Genomic DNA, 13,928 nt, shown 5'->3' on the forward strand with positions numbered 1-13,928 from the left:
GATTTAAGAAAGAAAAAAATCTTAAATTTATTTCATTAAATCTAACTGAAATTTAGCCTCTTCTTTTATTAGGTATGCTGATGATAAACCACAATAGTTTGGGCTGTATCTGTGACTTTGTCACCAACAAAAATCACAGATATTTTTATTATATATTTTTGCAAGTATTTTAATATATTTTATTGACTCATCACTACCTCAAAATTTATTAGACTCACATCTATATCTTAATGCACTATTTAATGCATTAATAAATCAACATCACAAATGTGTTTTTAAAATATTTTGGTAACTACTACAATATAGTTAGTTTCCTTCATAAGCATTTATATTTTATGTTTTTGGTACTTTAAAACATTATAATGAGAAAGGGTCTATAGACTTTTCCAGATCTCAAAGGAGTCTATGGCATTTGAAAGATTAAGATGCTTGCACTAGGTTCCATCTCCAGAAAGACTGAGATCATGTGTGTTTTGCTCACCACCATATCCTGATCATTTAGAGGAGTATCTGCTATATAGAAGGAGCTTCATGAATATTTATTGGATCAATAAATAAAGTATTAAATGAATCATCAAAAACTTATACAAATAGGACAGAAAAAGGAAATTCAACACCAAGAATGCTAAGAACTGGTTTTACCAAGAAGTCAACACACAAGGAAGAATAATCTAGAACTCTCACTGAGAGGCTTGCTTACTATTTTACCCAGAAGGACAGAACAGTTTGCTTGTTTTGAAACAATGTATCTTCTTTGACCAATTCAGTGAATTTTAATGGACCTAGGGAAAGGAGAAGAAATAATAGCCTAGTCGGCTAGTGTTCCAATTGTCCATTGCTGCATAACAAAGAACCCCAAACTTAGTGGCGTAAACAATAAGCATTTTATTGTGCTTATGAATTATGTGAGTTAGGATTTCAAACAAGGCATAGCAGGAATGGCTTGTCTCTGCTTTGTAATGTCCCTTTCCCATTATGTGCCTCAGGTAAGAAGTCTTGAATGGTTGTGTGAATCCATGTTGGGGTCTGCAATCATCTGGAGGCTTCTTCACTGGTGCCTGGGCTAAAATGAGTCAAAGGCTAGGTTTCTCTGGGATGGTTGACCAAAGCATCTACATTTGGCATCTCCTTGTGGCTTGAGATTTCTTCATGATGACAGGTAGGTTCTTATAGAGAATATTCAGAGAATAAACATTTCAGGAGACAGAGAAAGCTGCCTGAATTTTATGAGCATGCTGAAAAGTCACATACATAACATATTTTTATCATACTTTATTGGGCAAAACAATTCAGATTCACGAAGAAGAGGTCTAGATAAGAGAAATGTCAAAGAATCTAAAAGTTTTAAAACCACCACAGCCTGGGTGGGGTGAGAGGTGTCAAAGGTAAATTATCTATGTATTTGATATCCTATATGAACTTCCCTTGAATGAACTGATCCTTCATCAAATGCAGATGAAGCTCTGGATGTTTGATGTAGAATCAGTTCAGGAATGATTCATGCGATTGTTGATCTCACATCCAGAAGATGAAGTGGAAGGGAAGATAGCTGAAATGTTAATCTATGGAGGCTTGTCTTTTCATTGGGCCTTATAAATTATACAAAGCAAGTCACTGGTTCTAAGTGGCTTAGCTCCCCATCATGTAGGGAAGGTCATGGCCCATACTCAAGGAAGATTGTTTCCCTCTAGTTTAAATGATAATATATCTAAAAAAACCTCTGAATTGAAATGCAACTAATTTCAGCTAGGCAAGCTAAGCTGAAATGCCTCATCATGAAACAAAATCAATTTTCTCTCTCTGAGGAAAAACAATAGTTTCTCAAACTCCAAAGGAAGGAAATAGGAAATATAAAATAAAATAAAATTATAATTAGTTTCCATCCATAGAATTGAAACTAAAGTAGCTTTCCAAATCTTCCTAGAAGCCTGCCTGGATTCAATGACTTCACAGTGGTCCATCAAGGTCTTTGAAAATTATTAGATAATTAATAATGCTATTAGCATAATGATAATTTTCATAATTACGTGATCATATATGGTATTTGAAGAGTTCCTTTAAATTTTTAGAGGAAACTTAACAGCTATTATTTCATTTTATGTTCATAATCATGCCATATGATAAGAAGGACTAGTAAGTTTGTCTTACAGATAAAGAAAACGAGGCACTAAGAAGCTTCACATATTGTCCTAGTTAACCAATGGCATCCTGGCAGACTAGATCCTGGCATCAAAACTTTCAGCCTTGTTCCCAGTTAACTAGATAATAATATCCTGCATTGCTTCTGTGGTGCTCCATTCTAGTGATGTTCATGGCTCTTCCCCAGACACAAAATTCTAGGCATCACAGTCTAAGGGATGAGGAAGAGAAGAGAATTCCTTTCTAGTCAGCTTGTCTCTAGGCATACTCTAGAGTCTAGATCTTTTAGGACCTGTGCCTCATCACAGCTGCTTTGAACTATAATAAATGGCATAAAAAACCCCAAAAACAAAACATTCTTCAGATGTCTCCCTGCATACTGCCCTTTGCAACTAACAATTAACTAGGGACCAACTCCCTCTTCTTCAAGTTCAAAATTTAGTTGCTGGTGCCATGCAGTCATCTTGTGGGTCACTGTGGTCCTTCTCTCCTCCTCTCCTCCATGTCTAACTCATCAACAAGTTATCTCTAGTGTTCATAAACCTGTTTCTCAGTCATGAGTGTACTGGTCAATGTTTAACAACTCTTTCTACCCTAAAACAAAAACAAGCAAACAACAAAACAACCACCTCTGATTGTAGTGTTTGCCGATTTCTCTGGTATAGATACCTTCACCACTGCTCATTTCAAACTACCAATATGATAGCACCAAACATGGAGTTGGGGAAGAGATGCATACAGTCACTCTTCCAAGTGGGTTCAGCCTGCTCTAGCACACGACTGACTGATCCATCCTCTTTTCTAACTATTTAGTGATTTTAATTCATACTCAATCACTTTCCAGTAGAATTTATGCAGTATCTTTCCAGCAAGTCTGTCTCTGGTTTGGTAATCCCACCACACCTACGCACTCCTCACCTATTTATCCTGAACAGCCAAAGAAAGTTTCCAAAACTGTACATTTTATCATGTCTCCCTGCTGCTTGAGGCACTTTGCCCAATACAAATCTCGAGATTCACAGGAAGGTATACAAGTTCGTTCAAGGTTTCGAACAGTGGTTCTCAGTACTGGCTGCATGGTAGAATCATCCAAGGATTCTGTCTTTATTTGATGTTTTTACATGTTATTCATCATGGAGTTTTTGCATTAATTTTAAGGATTGCAATATTACTTATCTTGATTACTGAGTTGTATGTGTGTGTGTCTTCTTAAACTTTGTACCCAAGGCAAATACCTCACTCTTTTACTCTCGTCTCTTCTCTGCCACCTGAAAAAAACTTTAATCCCTGTGTCAATGCAGCAACCCCCACTTACTATGACAGAATATCTGAAGATGGGAACCAAGCACCAGTATTTTTTAAAGCTCCCTGGTTGTTTCTAATTACACTTTGAAAACAACTGGTCTAGTTTCCTGATTTTATGGCTTTATCTCTTACTGCATACCCCAATGTTTTATATTCTAGCAGTACCAAACTGCTTGAAGATCCTGAACATACCATGCCACTTCATACCTCCAAGTATTTGTATTTGCTATTCCAAACATTCTCTAAGATGCTTTCCTTTGCTTTTTCCACCCCACATTGTTAATCACTCATTCGCTATATTAGTCATTTATTGCTTCCTAACAAATTACCAAAAAAATTAGCCATTAAACCAACAGGCATTTCTTATCTCCTGGTGGTCTTTAGGTCAGGAGTCCGGGTGTATCTCTGCTTGGTTCTCTGCTTCAAAGTCTTTAAACTGTAATCAAGGTGTTAGGCCAGGGATACATCTGAGAGTTTAGTTCTCATCCCTCCCCTTCGGTCTTTCTTAAGGTGAGGGTTTATTGCCTATTTTTTTCTCAGCTTCATTTCTGCCCTTCTGTGATCCGCTCTGTTACTCAAGGTTGGAACCCTGCAGAAACGATTACCAGACTCCTTTGCCAGCTGGCTTCCAGGCAGGTTCTTCTAAGGAAGAGATGGTTGGTGACTGGGAAGATGAAAAGGAGATAAAAGACATTTTTTTTCTTTTTTCTTCTATTTATAGTGACATCTTTATCAGCATTGGGTAACTTCAGGATGCAGCAACTTCGGTGATTCCAGAAGGGCCTCTGAAGTTTCAGCAAGGCTCTATTTCAGCAAATGCTCCAGCTGTATCAGTGATGAGCAGGCCCCCTGGCTCTGGTGACATGCCTCCTGCCCTCTGTTGCTCAGCCTAGGATGTATGATTTTCTGAAGTTAGTTACTAATCTCTGGGTAACCTCATGTCACATGTTGGATTGTCAGGAAGCTGACAACTGACATGGAGTTTGACATGCAGGATATTTATGAAAGATCAACATCTGTGGGAGGGAGCAGGTGTCAGCAGGATTGGGTAGAGGGAGAAGTCTAATTGCGATGCTGGACTGACCAAGACTTGACCAACTACCCAGGGAACTCTGGAGTATATAGGGCCCACTAGAGTTATCTGGCAATGGGCCAAAATGGTGCCTAAGGAGGATGTAGCCTTAGGCAAATGTTCTCTGCAGCTGAGGCTGATCCTGAAGAGGGCTGACAGCTGGAAGCTGTTTGTCCCCAGCATCCTCAACATTATCAGCAGCTGGGACAAATCCTTCCTTGAGGGGGTTTCTGAGTGGAACACCATGGTGCCCACCACATATCTCCCCTTCCTATCCAACAGTATTGAGTTTCCCCTATTTTGAAATACCTTGAATGCTTTATGATGTTTTAGATAATACAAAAGGCATAGTTTCAGTATCATGATTCAAGGGCAGTTACTATTAGACAGGAGGGGCAAACAAAAGCTCTTATCATGATGGAAGGAGAAGTGTCAGAAAGAGAGTGAAGGGCCAGATGTCAGATGCCAGCATGCTCATTCCCCTCCTGTGCCTATTAAGGTCGAACACGAAAGGCTGTAATTGAGGGAACTAAAAATATCAAGAGAGATATGAAAGGTTCTAAGCATGGAGCGGGTATGTTGCTACTTGCTTCCTAGGGAAAGTTGCTCGTTTCCTAAGTGAGCCCCATATTTAGCATGATGCAGGTGCATCATGGTCTCACAAAGGTGGTATATAATTTTAAATTGGAATAAGAAACAGGAGGGAAAAAGGAAACACACATGAGAACCAGTCAGCCCCCATTAGAATATGTCCCAGATGCTCCACCCAGTGACCAATAGAGGCTGGAAAATGTGATTTTGATTTGGCCATATTGCCACCCCAACTAAAATAGTATTCTGTTTATAAGGAAGAAGGGGAGAATGGATACTTGGTAGGCAATCAACAGTTTTTGCTGCAGATGGTAATAATAAAGTGAAAAATTTTGAGTATTTTTTTTGCCAAAATTAAAAGTTGGCATCATTATGGTACTCCTCTTGATTTTTAAGCATCATATTGGTCTCTAAAATCCAAAATTCAGATCTAGCACTCTTAATTATTTTGCTATATAAGTTTGCACTAAGCTACATGATTCTTTGATAGAAATTAGTGACTATGACAAACTCATTAAAGCTGAACTGCTCATGAAAAATAGACTCCAGGAGACCTACCTACCATCCCTACAACCTTACCTCCTGTTTCTCTACTCTACAGTGATCATGTTTCAACTGTGGCCTTTGGAGATACTTCTACTATCCCACAAAGAAGTCCTTAGCCCTCCTGGGGATCTCCAGCTTTCCACCCCACCTCCTGCTCCCACTGACTCTGTTTTGAGCCTCAGTCTTATTGAGTGGCCTGCTTTTCCTGAAATTTATCCAACATCTTTCCTCCATGCCTTTCCTTGAGCTAGGTCTGCTGCCAGTTCTCTTGCCAATCCCCGATGATCATGGAGAAATTTTCTTTCATCTCTCCAGGCTCAACTCAAATGCCACCTTTTCTACAAAAGTTTCTGTGTTCCCTGTAGCTTGATGTAACTCTTCTGAGCATTCAGAGAACTTTGTTGGTACCTCTATTAGAACAAGTATTATGCTTAATCCATATTATTGTTATTTGCTTATGTGTCTGATTCTTTTAAGTAAGTATCTTTCTTATTTATCATTGTAAGCCCAGAACCTAAAATAGTACTTGGTACATAGAAGATACTCAATACATGTTTATTGAAACAATACATATATAATAAGTGCATAATGAATAGATATTAAGTTAATGAATGCAGTGTGAATAAATACACAGTATCAGAAATGGAGAATAAATGAATGAAGAAAGATAAAAAGGATAAATGAATGAATGAATGAGTAAATGATCCTGTACCTCATTGTGGGTGAGCATCCACTGGGTGGGGCATTGACAGCCTTCCATTGTAGATAACTCACAGACTCAGCAGTACTCACACCTTCTCTTTGTCAGATTTTCCCTGACAGGAACCCTCTCTTGTCATTGCTCATTATCTTTTCTCTCTCCGAGTTGTCTTGTGTCCTCTTCCCCACAGATAAAGAAGGGAATCCAACTTGGCAGGCTCAGCATGACCAAAGAGTAAGAGCAAACTTCAGCTGCCTGCAACCAGAGGGCAGCTAGAGACATGGCCCAAGCATAGATTTTTCCAAGCCAGGCAAAGATGGGAACAGAATTCAAGAGAGTCCAGGCAGGCTGGACCTGCTGTTACAGTGAGGGAGGGCCTGTATCTTCCCATGGCTAGGGCAGGTGATCAGGCCACATTTCAGACAAAAAGAAAAAGTTATCTTAGCAAAATACAAAAGAGTCATATTTTGTTAGATTTGAAACTAAAATAACAAAATGTAGCCAACCAGGCAACTCACTAAACAAATAAGCAGATAGATAAGGAAAAGCCAAGTAAAAGAATCTCTGATACCTTAACTTGAGAAAGAAGCTTTTATTTTTAAGGGTAAATCTTATCTTTTCCAAGATTACATTTGTTTTCAGCAGGTCTTACAGAAATGTAAAGGTAGGCTATAACTCTTTGATCCTGATAGTAGTCAGATTTTTCTGCCTCTCACTTTCTTCCCTACCCACCTTTTGCCGCCCTCTTCTCATGAATCTTGTTCCACATGTCATTCTCTCTCTTTTCCCATCCCTCACCATTGGGCAAGGCCCTAATGTCATTTCCATTTTCCCATGAGTCATTCTTTGATTAGTGAGGAAGCAGCAATCACAAATACCATACAAAAAAGACTCACTTTGACAGCTGTGATGTCAACCAGGATCTATATTTCCTTACTGTGATATCAGACTGAGGGCTATAATAAGATTGAACATTTGAGTACTGGAGACATTTCATTTCAAAGCATGTAACAGGTGTTAACTAATCGATCTTCACTGGTGAGGGAGGTGGCTTTCCATTCTCAAAAAGGGCCAGGGATCTCAGTCCCTTAGAACACACTATGCTTTGTGTTTTGAATGGGGAAGGGATAGAAAATAACATAAAAGGACAGGAAAAAGTTTATATGCCACATTAAATGGGTATTCCTTGTACAAGTCTTGTTTCCTAGAAAAGCACCTCCTATTCAGATTCCAGACCTGAGCCACACCTTCGATTTTAAGCTTGAACTGCACAGAGGTAATTATTCCCACCCATTTCTCCTTCCAGCTAATGGAACTGTGAAAGGTAGAAGGGCATTTCTACAGTGAGTTAATAAAACAAGAACTAAGATTTCTACCAACACTGGAATAAAGCAATGACATGCAAATGACACAAGGCAGGGAGTGAACTGATTGGTGATGCCTTTCAGAAATGATGATGTCAGTAGTAAGCTAAGTTCTGAGTGGCTGGGAGAAAGCATGGAAAGGAATGATTGAGATCAAGACTTGGGAAAGTGTGTGTGTGTGTGTGTGTGTGTGTGAGAGAGAGAGAGAGAGAGAGAGAGAGAGAGAGAGAGAGAGAGAGATGGGAAAGTGGAACGATAGGCATATGAGACCAATATTGCATCTGGATGTGCCATACACATTATTTGAAAGGCATCTCTGGTCATCCCAACAACCTTCTGCAAAAAGAAAGCACAGCCTTGGGGGTGAAATTGGCTTTCTATTTTTAAAATGTTCTGCTTTGTGAATTCTCCAGGAAGCTTTTGACTATAGAAGGCTCAAGGCCACTGAGTGGCTTCTAAAGCTCTATATATCTGCATATTCACCCCAAAACATATGCTTTTGTTTGAAAACATGGGGCATTATGATTTGATTATTCTCAAGGCCCATCTCAGTGTTGACCTTGCCTTGCTTTTTCCTCTGTGCAGAACACTTCCAAAACATGCCAGAGACCTAGGGCATCTGGTCGTACACTGCCATGTACTATAATTTCATGAATATATCTGGAAATTACATATTTGCTTTCTCTTTCCCTTACAGTAACAGAATTTTGAAACTGGAGGACTGTTAGAGGTCATCTGGGGCCAACTTGTTCATTTTATAAATGGGGAAACTGAAGCCTAGCAAAAAGTAGTTGCTCTCAAGAAGCCATTTAACAGACCATGGTTCATAGTTTTCTTACTAAACTCTGAGTCTTCTAGTTAAGAATGCGCCAGTAAAATGCTCCATAGTTCTGATCCTTTTCTTTCAGCCTGCTAAAATATATTACAAGCTCTTGAGGACAGTTCAAGCTATTTGTTGTTTATTTTCCCTACACTTTCCATACTTCCTTCTTAAATCCCTTCTGGGTGGGCAGCCATTCCTATCTGCTCACCTCTGTGGGGAAGACCAAAATAGACAGCTGATTTATTACTTTAGAATATTTTCCTAAATTTTTACATTCAATTTTACATTCAATATCATTTTGTATTAGTTTCGGGTATACAGCTTAGTAGTTAGACAATCATATACTTTACAAAATGATCCCTTCAGTATTTTGAGTACCCACCTGACACCATACTTTAGTTAATACAGTATTCTTTACTATATTTCCTATGCTATACTTTACGTCCCCTTGGATATTTTGTAACTACAAATTAGTGCTTCTTAATTCTTTCACTTTTTTTTTCACACAGCCCCCCACCCCTAACCACCCTTCCTTCTGGCAACCATCAGGCTGTTCTCCGTGTCTATGAATCTGTTTCTATTTTATTTGTTCAGTTATTTTGGTCTTCAGATTTTACACAAAGTAAAATCATATAGTATTTGTCTTTCTTTGACTGACTTATTTCACTTAGCATGATACCCTCTAGGTCTATCCACGCTGTTGCAAATCGTAGGATTTTATTCTTGCCTCACAACATGGCAACTGACTACCCTAGAACAAGCAACATAAGGGTGAATGAGAAAAAGAATCCAGAAAAGAGGCTAGTCTTTTCATAACATAATTTTTGAAGTAACATCCTATCACTTCTGACATATAGTGTTAGAAGTGAGTTATTATGTACAGCCTCAAAGGAGAGAGGATTTCATAAAGGCAAGAATGCCAGGAGGCAGGAATCATGGGAGGCTGTCTTAAAGCCTTCCTTCCATACCTTACCTGAAATTAATACTCAAACTTTGTTGAATACATATTTTCGCATTCTCTGGGCCCCCTTTCTCATCTTTCCAGAGCACTGTCTGATTGAATTGAGTGCTTAACCGAGTCCCCTTTCTAGCAAGTACATATGATAACTAAAACCCAAACTTCTCTCATTATCTAGATTGTTAATTCCCTGAAAGCAGGAATTATGTCTTATTTTTTGTAATTATTTGAATGCCATATGCAATCAATAATCATATAATTATTGGTTGAATAGATATGTGTGATACCAAAAAAAAAAACTTTCTGACTCAAGTCTATGGCACCCAAGTTCTAGTTTTGGCTGTGTTTAACCATTTTGATCTTGGATAAATCACAACTTCTTAAAAAAAGATAACAAATCAAAACCTCTTATGGCTTTTTTAAAACAAGGAGATTAGAGCAGAAAATCTTTAAGGTTATTGTAATAATTACTATGTTCTGGAAAATTCCTAATTCTGTTGGTTCACCTCTAACTTCAGCAGAAGCTGCAGGAAGCAAACTCATATCAAGTTGAGAGTGTCTATCTTCTTTCTGCCTCTGGGCTTTCTCCACCCATGCTGGAGTTTGCCTGATGTTTTAATGGGTGCAGCTCAAAAGTGTGAGGGTGTTAACCCCCTGGAGCAATCATCAACCACGGTCAGATGGCTACTGGTGGATAAATGCCCTAGGCTCCTGTCCTTCCTTCCAGTGACTGATTCTGCAAAACATTCTCTACACTTCTTATAAAATCGGCCCCTGTTGCCCTTCATTATATTCATATTCTTTCTTCCCTGTCTCACTCTCTCATTTCCTTCACTTCTAATTTCAAGGATCCCATTTCAAATAATCTACCTTTACTCAAGTCTTTGTGTTATACTGTGCTTTCAAGAGAACCCAAACTAAGAAAGCCATTTCTTCCTGTGCCTCTAAGGAGAAACTTTGAGGAAGCTTGGGTGAGAGAGACAAATAGCGTGATGTGGGTGAAGTCCTAATCAGACTGGAAAAGCCTGTTTCTTCTGACTTTCTCTAGACCAAAGTTTCAGAATGAGGAGTTGTCTGATGGGAGTGAAGGTAAAAACAAGGAGCATAAATGTAGTTGTCTACTCTCTCTCAGAGACTCCGAGAGGAGCAAACCTAGCATGGTACATCTGCAGCAACTTAAGGCAGCTACTTATGAGACAGAGAAAAAGCCTGAGTTAATATTTGTGAGATATTTTGGGCTTTATTTTGCATGCAAGAGATCCTAGAAATGTCTACAGGTCTCTAGGAAAACAGGTTGGCAAGACACTAGCTGGAAAGCTCACCAAGGGTAGTTACTACCATAGAGCAAGAAAAGATCATAGAATCAAGAGAACTAACTGAGCCACCTGCACAAAAGACTAAATAGGGATCATGGCTATGCCTCAGGAGGTCTTCAATAGCAGTCAGGGCTGAAGAGGACTTGAGTCAGCAGGGAGGACCGCAAAGTCTTTGGAGAGGACACAAAAAGATCCCTTATCTTTGACTTTATCAGTTGCCACAATTGTGAATGTCTATTGCTGTAGAGACACGAAAGATCTAGGGAGTGGTATAGAGACACTGTATGGATTCCCAACCCCCCATGACCATAAAGATGTAGCATATTCTCACCTCACACTGAAGCGCCATCTGAGAGAAGATAGAGAGAGGGAAATCAAAATGGAAAGAGTAAATATTTAAAGAACAAGGGATGAGTTTCCAAAAGAAATTGTTTAAATCATTAGAGTGGACAAGGGTTATCAGATTGGAACCAATTTTTATACTTATTTCCAGTTCCTTGGCCCACTTTTGTGTGTGTGCATGCTAAGTACCATTGGCACATGGATACACACTTGCAGGGCATGTTGAATTCATAAGAAAGCTTGAGTCTGGCAAAGAAAATCTTTTGCTAATCTGAGTGAAATGTGGAGTAATCTTTAAACTCCTCTTTGGTGCTAGTAGGGCGGGGAATAAAGCTTGTGTCTTCTACCTTGGGCAGCTTTCCATGTTCAGACCAGGATAATTTGAGGTGGAAATGTCTAATTGGCTGCAAATCCACCTCCAAATGCATGGTTTTACCTCGGAGGCCTAAGTCAGGAATCTTATCACATTCAACAAGAACTGTGAAGGAACGGTGGTGGTGGGGGGAATGCAACATTTGCCCCTTTCATCTCCTTGGGCAGTCCCGATTTCCTTGCTCCCACCCTCATCTTAGCTATATCAAGGCTATCTTTGTATCCCTGTCTTTCCTGGCTTCCTCTGGGATGCCTCCTCTGCCATGACAGTTGCTGAGGTTTCCCTAGGGCAGGTGGAAGCATGATTTGCTTTTCAAGCTCTGCCCACTTATTGATCTTCTGTCTGAGAAATGTCAGCAGCAGCCAGGAGCTCTCCCCACTAAGGCACTTAGCTTGGAAGCCTGTGGCATCTGCCTGTATAAACCCTCCCGCCTCCTGCCTCTCTGGCTTTAGAACTATCCCCACCCCCACCCTGGGAAAAGTCTTCTAAGATGAGATGGCAAGAATCAAACAGCAATGTGCTTTGAACACTGGGACAAGAACCAGATTTAAATTGGGCAAAAGCTTTGAGCTCAGAGCCAGTGCATTTCACTTCCTGCCATCCCTCTTCCTCTTTGCATCTGATTTCTGGGAGAAGGTAATAAAAAAATCTCCCCAGAAGTCTGGCTGGGGCAGTTGACCCAGGAGTCACAAAGTGGGGTTCTTGTCTAGGACCTGGGTAGATAAAGACCTCCCATTATTTCAACTGCCATCCCCTCTCTCCGACCCCTGCTCCAGTACAATTTAAATGCAGGATTGTGAGGAGGGGAGGGGAAAAAATAAATTACGTGTTTAGTGGTTAAACCTTTTAAAGTTTAAGTGCATAAACACAGCCTTCTCCATTTCTGTCTATAGTAATTCTCATGACAGTTACAGCAAAATTACAGAAATTGGGTCGTTTATATAACCCTTTGTATTGTCAAAGTGCATTAAATGTCTGTTTTCCTGCACCCTGCTGAGCTGTCTTCAGCTGTCAAATCCCCATACTGCAGCTCAACACACTGAGGGTAAAAAACTTTGTCAATGACTACACAGGAAATGCCGGACCCTCAGGTGCAGCAAAGTTCTGAAAGGGAGATTTAAATTTCTTCTGAGCATGAGTCCCATGGTTTAAAATATATTGAATCCTGTGCTTTCCAGCCAAATGCTTTGTCACCAGGCTGGGAGGTTTTTTCCCAAATGGCCAAACTCGACACTTATCTTTTATTCTAGACGGAGTTGAAAGAGCTCATTCATCTATTCATACATTTGATAAAAAAAGATATATTGAATGTCTTCTAAAATACTAATACTAGAATTAATATGCACTGGCCACTATTTTAAGGAACACACACATATATACACAATCCATACACACACATATATATATATAATATATACTTTTTTCATCCTTGTTTCAACCAAATGAGGTAAGCACTATTATTATCCTCATTTTATAGGTAAGGAAAATAAAACTGAGGCACAGAGAGGTACAGTGGATGTTGTGGTGTGTAAGCCAGATGTCTCTTTATGACTGAGGTACTAATTTCCCCAGCTACTGGTAGTGTGGGCAGCAGACAGTTCACATATAAAATTTTTAAAAAGTTGTATATAAAGTGGACCACATTCAATACTCCTCCAGAAACTGACCTCGAGGTCACACCCCCTTCCTGAGAGCAACTCACATTCAATGACAAAACCACCCTGAGATATAAAGGCCTGTTATCTTGCCTCAATTCTTTGGAAAAACTCAGCAGGGTCACCCTAACCCCACTTCTTTCCAGGATGCCCACCAATATCTTCTTTGTGACTGCATTGCCGCTCAACTCCTTCTTCAACCCAGTCTTGCTTTCTCTAACCTCCCACTACTGTTGATCCCAAAGGAACTCCTGAGTAACCTTCTTGTACTTATATCTCCATTTGCATATCTTGTGAATCTTTTTTATTTATTCATTTTAGATAGGAGAGAGAGAGAGAGAAGAGGGGGGGGAGGAGCAGGAAGCACCAACTCCCTTTTGTGCCTTGACCAGCCAAGTCTAGGGTTTCGAACCAGCAACTTCAGCATTCCAGGTCGATGCTTTACCACTAGCTACCACAAGTCAAGCTCCATCTGCATCTCAGAGTGTATTTTCTTACACTTGAAATAGGAGAATAAGTAACCTCCAACTGGTCGAGGTTACATGGCTAGTGGATAGTAGAGGTACCTGTAAGTTTTAACCATCTTACATGCAGCCACTACCTCATTTACTGAATAGCTCCTTTCTATCCAATCCTGGTCCTCACATTTTATCTATGTTTTTTGACTCATTTAATCCTTTAATTTAACCTTGGAGAAAGCACCAATTCCCTTCTACATGCTCAAAATATTAAGCCAAGGGATGG

Source organism: Saccopteryx bilineata, chromosome X (genome assembly GCF_036850765.1).
Source record: "Saccopteryx bilineata isolate mSacBil1 chromosome X, mSacBil1_pri_phased_curated, whole genome shotgun sequence".
NCBI classification, from domain to species: Eukaryota; Metazoa; Chordata; class Mammalia; order Chiroptera; family Emballonuridae; genus Saccopteryx; species Saccopteryx bilineata.